The sequence below is a fragment of the Eleutherodactylus coqui genome, chromosome 10 (genome assembly GCF_035609145.1).
Source record: "Eleutherodactylus coqui strain aEleCoq1 chromosome 10, aEleCoq1.hap1, whole genome shotgun sequence".
NCBI lineage: Eukaryota > Metazoa > Chordata > Amphibia > Anura > Eleutherodactylidae > Eleutherodactylus > Eleutherodactylus coqui.
In genome coordinates, this window is record NC_089846.1 from 26,777,973 (window position 1) to 26,793,557 (window position 15,585).

Genomic DNA, 15,585 nt, shown 5'->3' on the forward strand with positions numbered 1-15,585 from the left:
TTAAGTGGGTGAGATTATACTACACAGCCTGTGAAAGAAAAGAGGGGAGAGGAGACGAGCTTGTGTGCATTCATGAGAAAGACCAGTTGTTCAGTGCTTGGAAGGCCCCTTTTTACCTTCGAGTCTGGAAACTTGAGTATAGGAGAGCCTGCAAACCAAGTAAGCCAAATATGAGGTTTTCTAAATGCATGAAAAGGAAAACTCAATGCAAAAAACAGATAAGTGCATCATTTATATCTGCACGGACTTAGTAAGATATGTAGGTATTGATTTGTCATGCACAAATGTTTCTATAGCCGTTAACTAAGTAATGCAGTGTATTTATATGTAAACTGTGAAATGTGGTGAATTTTGGGATGCTACAAACATACATAGCATGTGAACAGGATCTGTTCAGGGAAGAGACTGAAACTCCTGCTCAGTGCTAGGTTGCAAGTCTTAGAAGGACACATGGGGTCAGACAGATTGGATATAAATTATGAAATTCGTATTTACAGCTTGACACATCCCAACGAGTTGGAGGCAGCTTGTGTGGAGTCCTGAGGTAGAAATATTTCACAGTAATTATCATTTCCTGGGTAGGTTTCACCAAGTTTTTTGGCACTACTTATCACTTCTTGGAGAATGGAGAAGAAACAATAAAGGAAATATCATTCATTGCCATGGGCAGTACAGCAGGGAGGCTATGTACCCTACTGCTCCTTATCATCTTATTGTTGTTTGCATTAGCTACTACTGTGACTTCTTAAGCGAGACTGAACTTTCCAAAGGTCATCTTATATTTATACTTGGTGCACTCTTATATCTGCTGAGCTATGTAATCTGTAAAGATATTAATCAGCATATGAAAAAATATGAATTAATCCAAATTAAACAACTGGAAAAAAATTGTCCTTCTACCCGCATTACACTTGTGCTGCTGGTGACCTGGGAAGTTACACAATGTGGGAAATAAGATTGTAGGATTGGGGTTCTCACCAAGTTATGGGTCAGTCAACGCCTATCTGTATGAAAATTGGATGGAGGCGTTTTCTAGCTTTGGAACTGAAGATGGAACATGTTGGGTTTCAACATGCCCAATCCTCTATCAAAAGTGTTTGAAAGAGAAACTTATCTCCCTGTCCACAATGAAATTAGAAATCCAATTGTGAATGTATATTGGAAGGTTGGGAGAGATAGCTGTTGGCCAAAAGTGTTCTTGACCAACAGTAATCCAGTTTGGAAGCCAGAGACATAGCATAGTCTTTTGGCTATTATGCAAATTTTGAACAACCAGACAAGCAGAGGTAGGATTAACCCATGGTGGTCATAAGGTACTGCGTATCAGTGGGGTAGCTAGGCTTTCATCCACCCAAAGTAAACAGTAGGTTCAGTGCCCAGGTCTTGTGTCTAAATTCTCCAACTCGCTTGTTGGTATCACCTCTGGTACTCAGTACTTGGGACATATGTAGCATCCTCCTAAGCTATGATGTTATATACTGTGGTACTAGGTTGTTTGTACTGTCATTAGTGACTGGATTGGACAATCATAGACTGTTATCTGATGTTTATACTCCATTCTCTTGGTGACCTCCTTTAGTATGGAGGTACGCCATGGAATCCACTAAGTATAATTTCATAGTCATGTTTCGGGCATTGTCATTAAAGGAAGTCTGCCAAGTTCTAAAGTTCATGGTTACTGGGGATTCAACCACTAGGACTGCTGAGAACGGGAGTTCCAAAGGTCCCCACATTAATGAAGTGGTAGTCGCACACGCACACTGTCTCTTTGGGACTCCCATTCTGGGAATTGGTGAAAGCCCCGGTAGTCAGACCTCCACCGATAAGGCGACCGGGCTCAAGACATCCTTGATAGACCAACTAGTAGTGGTACTAGGGACAATGACAGCTTAGCGATATATTCAGGACATCCTGCAGCCACAATTGTTGCCTCTCATGGTTGCTTCCAAGAGGTATTTTCCAGCAGAATAATGCTCGGCCGCATACACAAGGGGGTCACACAAATGTCTCCACAACATTGCCTGCCCGGTCACCAGATTTATGGCATATAGAACATGTCTGGGACCATCTAAGATGCCAGCTTTGATAGCTTATGAGTTTGCACAATCTAGAGGCTCAGTTATAGCAAATGTAGACTGATATGCTGAGGGATATGGAAGCTGTAAGCCTCCATGCCCGCCCGTATCCCATCTTTCATCCAAGCTAGAGGTGGCCCAACAGGGTACTAGAGCCTCCATGCCCACCCATATCACATCTTGTATCCAAACTAGAGAAGGTACAACAGGGTAGTAGAGCCTACATGCCTGCCTGTATCACATCTTGTATCCAAGCTAGAGGCGGTACAACAGGGTACTAGAGCCTCCATGCCCACCTATATCACATCTTGTATCCAAACTAGAGGCGGTACAACAGGGTACTAGAGCCTACATGCCCGCCTGTATCACATCTTGTATCCAAGCTAGAGTGGTACAACAGGGTACTAGAGCCTTCATGCCCGCCCATATCACATCTTGCATCCAAGCTAGAGGCAGTACAACAGGGTACTAGAACCTCCATGCCCACCCGCTTTACATATTGCATCCAAGCTAGAGGTGGCCCAACAGGGTACTAGAGCCTCCATGCCCGCCCGTATCACATCTTGTATCCATGCTAGAGGCAGTACAACAGGGTACTAGAGCCTCCATGCCCGCCCGTATGACATCTTCTATCCATACTAGAGGCAGTACAACAGGGTACTAGAGCCTCCATGCCTGCCCGTATCACATCTTCTATCCATACTAGAGGCAGTACAACAGGGTACTAGAGCCTCCCTTCAAATGAAGATTACAAAGGCACCAGTGCACCTACAAGTACATTGTTTAGTACTATTACATTGTCTGTATCAGCACTACTACAACATTAGCTTAGATTGCATTATGAATAACTGATGACAGCTTCCCCTTTTAATAAAGATCATTTAATTAAGAATCACTTACTTATATCAACATTACAATCACACATAGAAAGTTTCATACGACACTGACATCTCTTTCTAGGAGAGGGGTATCTTTTTTTTGACAATGAGTGTATATCATGGTGAAATGACTTTGGTGGCAAAAATTCCAAATACATCAATGGCATTGCAGAGGTGATCGTACTGCCAGTTACAGACCTCCTTAGCTAGTGATACAGTCCTAGGGCAGGGCTAGAGCTTTAGCTACTGTGGATGCAACCCATCTGGGCTCTGGAGCCTTATGACGGCAAATTAACTGTAAATGCAATATTATAGGTGTAGGGCTCTATTATAGATTTACATTGGGCCCAGCAGCTTTAAGCTATGCCTCTGGCAGGGGCCATTCAGTAAGGCCTTGTTCACACGGGGCGGATTTGCCATAGATTTCGTTTCTGCCCTTTCCACACGGAATATTCACGGCATCTACAGAAGCAGCAATATGGGTGAGATTTGCAGAACCTCGTCCACACACTGCAGGCAAATCTGATCCAAATCGGTGCAGAAATTGACATGCGATGTAGAATTTAAATCCGTAGCGTGTCAATTGTAGCCGCACATTTGCAGTACGGATTCCACTTCTTCAAATTAGGGGGTGAAATCTGCATCAAAATTCCTATCAAAATGCAAACCGAATTTGCTGATTTGCTGCAGATTTTCCATTGAGGATACTTCACAGCAAATCGTTCCCATGTGGATGCAGCCTTACAGTGCCAGCGCTCACAGTATTTATATGGAAACTGTACATTTGCATGTATCTATTGGACTGAGCTCAATTAAAGGGCTGTGGATCAGCCAATAATAGTAGATCTGTGAGGGTTTGCCTTCTGGGACCCCCGGCGATCAGCTGAACGCTGGGCCAGTGTGCTTGTGCATTGAGCTGATATCTACAGGAAGCAAAGAGCTCTATTCCCACTGCACTGGCCCAGCTTAGCCAACTGTCCATTAAAGTGACTGGGAACTTTGCTTGAATTACCAAGCCTGACCACTGCAGAGGAAACAGAGCTGTCTGCTTCCTGTAGATATCACATCAGTGCATGATCAGCAGATCTCAATTGATCTACTATTAAAAGTTTCTCTGCAGGATAGGCCACTAATAGTTACAACTGGACAACCCATTTAGATCAACGGGAAACCTGCAAAGTAAGAGCCTTATGTATGAAACATGGCTTTCAGAAAAAATTGTCATTGTGACCATAGCAGCCAATTAGGGTTTAGCACTGGAAAAAATTGAATCTAGACTTGTATTGACACCAAGGCCATCTTCTCTCTTGGGGGGTTCATCATGATGCCCACTGTATGTGATACATGTATAATGTTATTGTATCATTACTCTCTAGAGGAGTCTTGTAAAGTTATGCATAGCAGAGATGCTTATTATAGCAGGGATGAGGAGTGGAACTTGATATACACAGCCAATATTACACTGGCGTAAATGCATTAACACGCACCTTGCATATTTACGCACGTATGTGCAAGTTTTACTGTACTTTTGCACACGCAAAAAAAACACACAAAAATGCTACCATTCATTGAAATGGCCAATTATGTTAATTAGTTCAATATGTGCTATTTTCGTGTGCAAATGCACAGGAAGATAGAGCATGCTGCGTGTTTATTTGCGTGAACCAAATGCGAACGCAAAATACGCTTATGTGAATGAACCCGTTGAAATCATGCACAATACTGCGCAAATACTTCTCTTGTGGCGCAGGTCTTACATGCATATACTGGTGTGTATAATGCGATTTTGTTCTGTCAAATTGTGCTGTCCCCACGCTTCTCCTTACACTGTTCAGGGAGAGGACAACGGCCCGTGACATCAAGAGAGAGAGGTCGATACTGTGCTACTGGAAAACCAGAATAAGTTGAATGGTAGGGCAGCAAGGATTCCAACCGCAATGGATTGTAAGTGAGGCTGGCCTTGATAGATAGTAGCCAAACATGGGCATATGTATAGTGACTTGCAAGGACTACACAGGCATGCTAGTTGTATAACACTAGTCTGTGGGACGTTGGTAGTACTCGGCTTGACCACTTAGCTAAATGACAGAGGTGTTAGTGAAAACAAGCCAGAACTTTCAAGAACTATGTTTAAAGTATTTCTAAATACGCCAATTGCGTTTTTTTCTTCAAGTGATTATGGACTGTGTGCAGACAGATGTGGTTTCTCGTTTAGGTAACAGCTGTGACATCACACCTCGTAAGGAACTACACTAATTTATCCTCAGGATAGGTCATCAGTATTAAAATGGTTACGGTTCAATGCTCAACTCCCTCACCAATCAGCTATGTGAATTGGCCATGGTGCTCAGGTGAGCGCTGTGGCTATTTCACTGAACACCAGGCACAATGCCATACATTTCATAGCGGTTGTGTCTGATATAGTAGCTCAATCCCATTCACTTGAATGAGATTGAGTTGCTCTCAGGCCATGTGACCAATGAACATGATGTTACGGTGATTGCCTATGTGTAGCAGCTTCTTCAATCAACTGATTGGTGGTGGTCTCGAGCAGTGGACCCCATTGATCTGATATTGGTAAACTTTCATGAGGATAGGTTATCAATATTTTAGTTCCGGAAAATCCCTTTAAAATTCACTACTGATATGAAGAATGTGAGTCTAGCTTTTCATACCAAACCAATCACGGCCATATTTTGGCTTTTCACCCAAATAAATTGGAAACTACATTCCACATGCTTCTTATTGTTTAGTCTAGAACTTTACTCCATTGTTAACATATCTGCCAGGTTCATGTAGATAGAAAACATTCTGAACATTCCACTGAAATCAATTTCTCCCATCTTTCTTCACCTCCAATGGCTTCATGGCCCTACATGGTTTGTGACCGTACAGCATATGGTCTATAGTTTTCATGCTGGCTCCAGGCAACAATGAGCAATCGGTAGAAAGTCAGCAAAGGATCAACCAGGACCCACTTGTGTAGAATCTGGTAAAGGGGCACACTGCGTCACACGAGGATAAGCTAATCTCTCAAGATTTGGTCCATTGGGCCCATGGTGGTAATTCCGGATACATCTCATTTTTGAATGCTGGCTAGGATTTCCTTAAGTATGTTGACATAATGCAGTCTATTATCTTCTCTCTGGACTCCAGCGAAGAATCGAGCCTTCAAAATTCCAGCGCTTGCTGCCTCCACTTAACCCTTTCCAATCCACTGTCTGCCGTCTAAAGATATTCTGATTGAAAGCTGTACAGCTTCGACATCGGAAGACGTCCGTCAGGGTATTCTTACTGTATATTACTGGCCGCTCTGTTGTCGGGGGCCTCTCCAGCATGTCCCATACCGCAGTACTGGCTCTAGCCATCAGATGGCGCCATTGTATAATGGCAGAAAGAGAAAGACCCCCTAGGAAATCCTGAATCCAAAATTGGATTGCAAAGGGTTAAATGTCCTCAAGTAATCTGATAATAGTATCCACAGTTTGATACTCAGATTCAAATCGCAGGAGGACAGTTTTTAGTACATTCTCTTCCAATACATTCAGTGATTCTATCTACAACTCCAGAGCTCCGTTGTACGGGTAGGTAATGCTTCTGAGCTTAGCTACCCGGTTTGTGAGTATAATGTTGTGTCCATCAAATTTGGTCAAGTGGCTTAGTATGACACCAACCGGCAGGACCCTTGTGGGTGTTCCGCCACTAGCTGATGAGGTGAGCATTTGTGCTATGCGCCTCCATGTGTGACATTGTATCCTGCCACTCTCTGCACCACTTTTTTGTTGAAATAGGGGCAGACGACACCAGGCTTACAAAAAATATATATTTCTTTATTTTAACAACTAAACTTAGAGATTAAGTTGGCCGTAGAAGCTTCTGTTAATAGATAAGAAATAAATATGCGGCCACTTGCGTAACTATAGAGGATGCAGGGGATGCGGTTGCACCCGGGCCCAGGAGCCTTAGGGGGCCCATAAGGCCTCTCTTCTCCATATAGGGAGCCCAGTACTATGAATAAAGCATTATAATTGGGGACCCTGTTACAGGTTTTCCATTGGGGACCAGAAGCCTCAAGTTACGCCTCTGTATGCGGCTATTTAGAAACATTAGACAATCTAACTGTCTCTAGAAATGTGTTTAACCCTAATGTGAGTGGGGTATGGTAACAATGTTTTATAAATCAGAAAGATGACCAACACAACATTTCAACCCAGCAATGGCGGTCATCCACACACAGTCCGAAAGTAACACAAGTGTTGTGCAATAACTTGTCCGCAACTGGGGGATGAATATGTGTTCTTTTGGTGTTGACTTCGACCTGGCGTATTTTAACTTGCAGGCCTGCTTTTAATACACTACCCGAGTGCACGAGTCTTGCCTTTTCCTGAGGGCCAACCTCACTTACATATCTCTAGCATGTTCAGTACAGTAATGTAGGTGACACTTCTTCGAATGTCTGTTGGGGGTACCCTATTTACAGAGCTACAGGATGATGTGAATCCTTTGTAGCAGTCTCTCTAGCTATAGTCCTCGCAGCTTTGTTCTCTCGGCGACGTCGGTTCTGGCGCGTTATGGAACTGCGCTTCTTAAAACACCAGCTGCCTCCTTTCTTGTGCAACTGTCCCTGTCTACCTGGCACAGATTCTCCAGGACAAGTTTTACTCGGCTCTCCAAGCTGAGTCCTCATTCCTTTTGCCAACTCTCTCTCCCAGCAATGCAGTCTCTCTTAAGTACTACAAGAATTGCTCTCCAGCTTGCAGCTCTTTATGATCTCAAGTCCTCCAGATCTTCCACCTGACCTCTGCAGCCAATGGGAAGTCACATACAACACTCCATACAGAAATACTTAAACTGCAGTAACGGCCACTAAACATTGACCTTATACCCTCCAGATTTCATAATTATAGGAACTAGAGCTCATTACAGCACAAACTCGAACCAGGGCTCCCTTTTTACACAGAAACATCCATAGAAGTCTATGGGACCATACTGTACCTGCAACTATTCAGTATGCATATAAAATCTGACAGACCATCCAACAAAATGTTGCCACGTTCCATGGATTCTTAATGATATCTCCATAATACAATGCCATATGCAGGCACCCATATAGCGGTACACAAAGTACCTACAGCTCTGTGGTATAGAGACATAGGAACTCTATGTGCTGCTGTGTAGGCTCAGAGCGCATGGCATCTAATGGGGGTGATGAAGGTGGGACTAAAGGCCAACTCTAATATGTATGGGAGTGGTCAACTTTTTTCCATTAAATGCTGTTAGGGGAAAGAAGGATTGAGGATTTTGAATTTCAATACCCAATCCTTTTGTTCCCCGGGAGATAAGCCGACTGCTGGAACTTAGCTCTCTAAACACACGAACGTTCAACCAAGCCAAACATTCGTGTGTATGGTGAAAACAGCTGTTGGACGAACGACTGTTCATCCTAATTGTTGGAGGTGTATAGTCGCCTTTATAAAGGCAAGCTACAGCAAGGGCTCTTGGTGTCTGTAGCAAGTGCTATTGCAAGTGCCTGGCAGGGTTTCTAACCATCTATAAATTCCTGGGCAGTCGGTAAAAATAGAGAAGGAAAAATGTATATAAAAGCTCCAGCGCTCAGGTCTACCACTTAGAAGATATTCAATAATTGATATGAGGAGGCTTGGGAGAGGGCCAAGTAAGTGCCTCCCCATATCTATTATTGAATATCTTCGAAGTGATAGACCTGAGCGCTGGAGCTTTTTTGCACATTTTTCCTTCTCTATCATCCTGAGTCCCTTCCTTGGTCTTTGGGTGCTCCTAGATGCTCTCCCCAAGCCTAGATTTCTGGGCCTCCCTATCAACTCCTTGGATTCTGGGCTTACAGGGATTAGAGGTGTGACGGCTGGTACCTTTCTGGGTCTAGCTGTTCATACCAGGTGAGTTCCCCCCAGTCTTTTTTTTTAACCATTGCTAACCCAGTTCGACTTTATATTCATCCAGAAGCGCTGTTTTAATACACAGTTGGTAAAAATAGGCAACTTTTTTCTCCTACCCATAAAAAAATGATGGGGCTTATTTACTAATACTGTCCATGGGCAGGTTTGATTGGCGGAATCCACAAATCAAGCCGCCCATAGGGAAGCATGGATGTGCGCAAATGATTGAAATCATGCGGATTTGTTTTGCGGACCTTTTGGTGCGGAAAACAAATTGCAGCATGCGCCATTTCAGTGCGGACAAGCCGCGGGTCCCGTAGGAAAGCAGGAGTTTGAAAACTGTACTGCACATGTCCAACCGCGATCGGTGAGGACCATGCACAGTACAGCAAACCTGGAAGTGGAGAGGTCTGCACAAATGCCACTGCCGGTAAAATACAGGTACGCAGGGGGTCACTGGCCGTGGACAAGGCTGGATTCAGTGTGGGATTCCCCATGTGGAATCCGACGCGCCCGTGGACATGAGGCCTGAAAGTTAGACAGTGCAAACTTAGATTGCACAGTTTTAAAATGCACCATATTATCCCAGTTGCTCTGCTGAATGATTTTTCTGTTTAATTTTAAGACCGATTAGTCTAAATTTAGACCACCTTTTACTTGGTTTAGTTTGCGCACTTTGGCACAATTTTTTACACAATTTAGGCCATGCCCCTATTTATGCAGGGAAATCCCTGTGCCAGAGCCACTAAAAAAGAAAGTGTGCAAAAGTGTCTAAAACATAGTAAATGTGGTGAAAAGTATGTTTGACAGTTTTCTGGCGCAATTTGTACCAGAAACTGTTGAATTTTCAGTAATAAACAAGCCCCTCCCCTATGGAGGAACTTGTGCAGCTGATTGTGATTGATCATCTTTGTACAGCTCACAGTGAACGTTTCTAATGTGTTCTTCCATCACTGTGCGACCAAAGGCGTAACTATAGGTGGTGCAGGGGTAGTAGTACTACCCTGATCCTGGTGCCTTAGGGGGCCTAAGAGTTCCTCCATGAGATGATATCAGTATTGTAAATGGCACATTGAAAGCTGGGGGTGTCCAATTATATTTTTTTAGAAGAGGTCCAGAACCTTCAAATTATATGTCCTGTTGCAAATGGGCTTGAAAAAGACCAACAGGCTCCAATGTCCAATAGGAAGGGACTGTTACTATAGCAATACACAGTAGTCAGATCCGAGTTACAGATTTTGCAGTGGCATGCACGCGTTTCAGGTTACACCTCTGAGTCTTAGCAACCCTTCTGTACCACAGTGAAGAACAGTACTGATCATCTTAGATGCATGGAGGTCCAGGATTATTGTTTCCGGTGTGCTCTAGAGCCTGCCACAATGCAATGGTCTAGACATGCATACATAATTTGTGAAATAATAGCTCCCTATGAGAGACTAATCTCATTCTCCAGAGCCTCCAGGATCCAAAAGCAATGAACAAATACATAAACCTAAAATTCTTCAACACTGCTGAAAATGGACCCTCATGGGTGGACAGCAACCAGGAGGATGTGATAACCCAGAAGTTCTCAGTATGGCTATGGTTCTTTATGACTATATGTTATACTGACCCATATAGGATCATGTTCGATAACATTAATAGTATACAGTAGGTTCGAAAAGTATGGATTTCTTTGTGCTTCTTTCAGTAGGTAAGGCTTCATATGTTTAGGCGTGCCTCTATAATGCTAAGACGTCTATGATATAATACTGACGCTGAGCATTCCAGACCCTCCGGGGTGCATGAAATTGGGCAAGTCTGTCTTATTTTGCTTTCTCTTAAGTCACTCTAAGCCTGAAACAACAGCTTTTGCCTCTCCTAGACTGAGCATTTTCCATTCCTTGCAGCCAAAAGAACCTTTTTTTTTCTTCACACATTACGGGCAAAAAATTCTGTATGCCAAAAACTTTGGAGAATTTTCCCTACCACAATCAGTTCAACCATGGTATGTTCTTACCATGAATTCTTGAATGTCATCATTGTCGTCTTCCCAAGTAGCTACTATAATATTCTGGCCATCATCTATTATCAACTGTAAGCAAGTGTCAATATGAACCTAACAACAGAGGTGCAAGCTGATACTTCTAGTTCCCCATTGTAATAAACTTTTTTTATGGTCGGGATCATGCCATTGTTTAAACCACTCCAGGAAAAAAGTCTATCACTGCTGGCAGGGTCACCGGCCCACCAAAATACCAGAGGATCCTCTCATAGGCCCACGGTATTAGAATCCAAATCCAACAGACCCCCAATTGTTGCTGATTTTGGAGACGGTCATTTAGGGTCTATTTCTTATGGGCCAATTCACAAATAACCTACTAAATTCATAATATGTCCTTTATGTACAATGATAACAGCAAAGATCATTATATTGGACATGCAAGTGTGCTGTATAGATGGATGGTGGACCCTCAGATTTCCTCTAGTGGGCCAAGGAACCCTAGTTGGACATTGAGTACTGGGTTCAAGGAATTAGGAGATATTGGAGATCCTCTTGGCCTGTTTTCTTCAAATCTTGACCAAATACCTTTACTAGGATCTCTCTGGGCATATGATCATTTGATAACCAGCTGAGGAAATATGCCCATGAGATTATGACCACACAGTTCACTGGTAATAATCCATAGGCATCAAACTAAGACAACAGAGGTGCAAGCTGATACTTCTAGTTCCCCATTGTAATAAACTTTTTTTATGGTCGGGATCATGCCAATGCTTAAACCACTCCAGGCAAACAGTCTATCACTGCTATCAGGGTCACCGGCCCACCAAAATACCAGAGGATCCTCTCATAGGCCCACGATATTGGAATCCACATCCAACAGACCCCCAATCGTTGCTGATTTTGGAGATGGTTATTTACCACTAGGGTCTATTTCTTATGGGCCGATTCACAAATAACCTATTCAATTCATAATATGTCCTTTATGTACAATGATAACAGCAAAGATCATTATATTGGACATGCAAGTGTGCTGTATAGATGGAGGGTGGACCCTCAGATTTCCTCTAGTGGGCCAAGGAACCCTAGTTTGACATTGTGTACTGGGTTCAAGGAATTAGGAGATATTGGAGATCCTCTTGGCCTGTTTTCTTCAAATCTTGACCAAATACATTTACTAGGATCTCTCTGGGCATATGATCCTTTGATAACCAGCTGAGGAAATATGCCCATGAGATTATGACCACACTGTCCACTGGTGATAATCTGTAGGCATCAAACCAAGACAAACTTAAGGAGGTATTCCAGAACATTTTTAACTTTTGCTATTGTTGACTGACAGGTGGTTGATTGTTGGGGACCCACCAATCGGATCCCCGCCATTTAGATGATTCTCTTTGTCACTGTTGCTATAGTTAGTGAAGGAAGCATAAAGAGCTGACCATAACGCAACAGCTCAAGTTGGTACTACTGCTCAACTACTCCCTTTGAATTCAATGGGAGCTGCACCTGCAATACCAACCCGGGCCACTGTGCTATGGTCAGCACTTTCTGCTTTCTCCACTAACCAATGCAACACTGGCACCAGGAATCAGCTGATCAGTGTGAAGCTACGAGTGGCGGATCCCGATGATCATCTATTGAGGACCTGTTAGTCATCAATAGCAAAAGTTAAATATGTCCTGGAATACCCCTTTAAAGATCTTCACATTACAGGACTCCAGAATTTGGGTGATGACTCCTAAAGTGGACAAAAATGGATTGCCAATTTTTAAGTAGTGCCACCTTCCTGATCTTTCTAGTCATTCCTCAATAGACTCATGACCCTATGAACCAACCTGTGTATGTTATTGGCCGAACTACACAGATTCCCACTGACTAATAATCCACCTATTGCCTAGCCAATGCTAAAAATCTCCCCTCCACCTCCATATACAACCTGCACATCCGTAGTAAAGCTGGAATATTATATTGACTCTCAAAGGAAATACCGTTATGCTGCTTATAGTCTCAGTCATTATTTACAATGGCGTAGAAGTGATTTACGCAAGAAATATCTCTTAGACAGTGGTTTATGGGCTGTGGCTGGAGTAATGGGATGAACAATATGGGGTTTCAAGCACTTACAAGAGGTGGAGGTTCTGAAAATTCAGACCTCCCATGTGGAGACTGTCTGACAAAGTACAGCTGTAAAACTTCACGAACAAGTATTTTATATATAATCCTATACTAACTAATATCACAATATTATAGATTTACAATCCTAGAATGGTAGAGTTGGAAGGGACCTCCATGGTCATTGGGTCCGACCCCCTGCTCAGAGCAGGATTCACTAAATCATCCTAGACAGATATCTGTTCAGCTGTAGAGTGATGCACAGTAATGGGTCTACCAATGCCATATAATTATAGGCTGCACCAGGTGTAAAAGAACTGTACCCAAACTTTCAGTATAATATTGCATATAGCATACCGCTCGGTCATGTGCAATTTAATTTGGCCACACACATCAGATGAAATTTGGCCAAAATATTCAATTTTGGCCAACCGCTGATTAAAGTTTGCCAAAATGGTGATCTGCCAGTTCGGTCTGGCATGCTGATGATTGGATTGCTCAAACAAAAAAATTGAACTACTATTCACGGTGGCCAATCACACTCTATTAGGTAGGGCCAGTTTTAGGTCTTCCTCCGCATTGGAAATAAAAGCCCCAACATGCCAATTGCCAGTATGTGGCTTGGCAAATATTGGAACAATGGGATCAGTCACATGCTGACTTTATAATACAGTCATAGCATAACAACTATGTTCAGCCTGTAGGATATGACCACAAGTCAGATCTGGGAAACAGTAATTGGAGTCCCCTGTTGAATACATGGTACCTTTGGAATCAGTCTAAAAAGGATATTACACCATCACAAATCAATACAAGAACCTACTGCTAATCTGCAGCCGGGATCAGATAATTGTAAGGACAGATTAATAAAAGTGATAATCATATCCCTTCCCCTTATATCAGTTTGTAGGTATTTTAGAAACTATCAGCTACAACATGGCCATATACGCAGACCACATCAAATATACATAGATCAGGAATGATACCGTAGACTCAAAAGTTCAAAAACAGCAAGTAACAATATGGAAAAATGAGTGAATGGGGTGTTGTAAAGATATTTAAAAAGACCACATGATAAAATCCTTTATCATTTTGGTCCTCAAGTGGTTAAACATGCATGTAGCAAAAGTCCATGATATTTGTTCTGAGGGTCCAAATTAATGCAGGGTCCCTGTTACAACGTATGAAAACTTCAGGCTCAATTAAAGTAATGTAAATGATACAAGTATGGAGAATTCCTTGAAATGACCCTTATACGTTTGATGCCCAATACAGCTAGACAATTGCTGTCAGTATAAACTGCATAAACCTAGTCCCGAGCAGCTGGCACAGAGTCCTGTGGAGATTTGTACATCATCTCCCCTCCGTTAAAAAAAAGGAAGCTCTATAGACATCAAATCTATGAGAGATCCCGTGGTTTCTCTGCTGGTGGTTACTGGAAGTTCTATACTTGTCAGTCCTTCCTGAGCACTTCCACTGTCTCATTCATGCACTTCAGAAGTTCCTTAAGAATCTCTTCAGCTCTTTCCGAAAACTGCCAATTATACCCTCACATCCATGTACCACATCAAACCCTGCTGCATACCAATGAAGAAAACCTCTATTGACTATCATTACGACTCTCCTCTACCATATCCCTAATAATTATTAACAAAAGGAAGTCTTTCCGCTCGATGATCAGATGCTTAGATGGTGGGAATCAGAAAAAGTCTCAAAAAGTTATCAAAAACTCTAAAAAAGTTTTAAGTGTTGGATGGGCAAACAGAATGGAGATCTTGGTCTAAGTCTTAATAGTCACCATAATTAATGATTTCTATCAATAGGGTCAGACATTCATTAAGAAAAACGAAGAAAAACTTATTATCAGCCTACCTCCATGGAAAAAGCTCCCACTCTTTCATACGTAGAAATAGAAAAAAAAAGTTCTACTGTACCTTGTTCTCTTTCTTGCTACTGTAAATAAAGTTTTCTTCCTAGCCGTAGAATTTTGAATACAGTATTACGTTTCCAAAAAAGTCTGTCCCTGTCCCCGGAGGAGTTTATTGTTCCTCAACCCGTTGCTTCTTGACTTCCAATTCTTGTGTGTAAGAAGGAGGCTCCCACCCTGCTGCCCCCCTTAGTCTGACTGACTGGACTGGTGCTGTAAGCTGCAGGGTTTTGTGTGTGAGGTTTAAGGATGTAATTTCCTTGCAGACAGCGCAGCACTCAATGCTCGGATTGCATTTACCTCCTCCTCCCCTCTCAAGATATAATACATGTAAACGAGTCGAGGTTTCGATGACATGTGGCTTTTATCATCACACCTGCCAAAAAAATAACAAAAAATCCCTCATCTGCTGCTCCGTCTTCCTCCAAATGTTTTTCTCGGAATGAAAAATATCCTAAGGAAGAAAAAGAAATCCGTTCCGTGTTTGTTTTGCTTTGATTATAGTGAGTGGCGGGCGGTTTACATAGCCTACTCCAAGGCTACATAGTAGGGTCGGTTTGTAGATAGTACCGAGACATTAAATACACGTGGAGCCATATGGGCCAGATACTATTGTAATATGGTATAGGGTAAGGCCCATCCAAGTCCTAATCCCCTATAGTTGTTTGCTTCATGGGCCAATATCTTCAAC

General features: G+C 42.6%; 1 protein-coding gene across 1 annotated transcript in view; it reads right to left on the reverse strand.

The window, feature by feature from the left end:
- Positions 1–15,160, reverse strand: part of BGN (biglycan) — a 65,385-nt gene extending 50,225 nt beyond the window's left edge. The window contains exon 1 of the mRNA XM_066580674.1: positions 14,902–15,160. The gene's annotated coding sequence lies outside the window, so the exon portion shown is untranslated. The remainder of the gene's footprint in view (positions 1–14,901) is intronic.
- Positions 15,161–15,585: the final 425 nt, after the last annotated feature.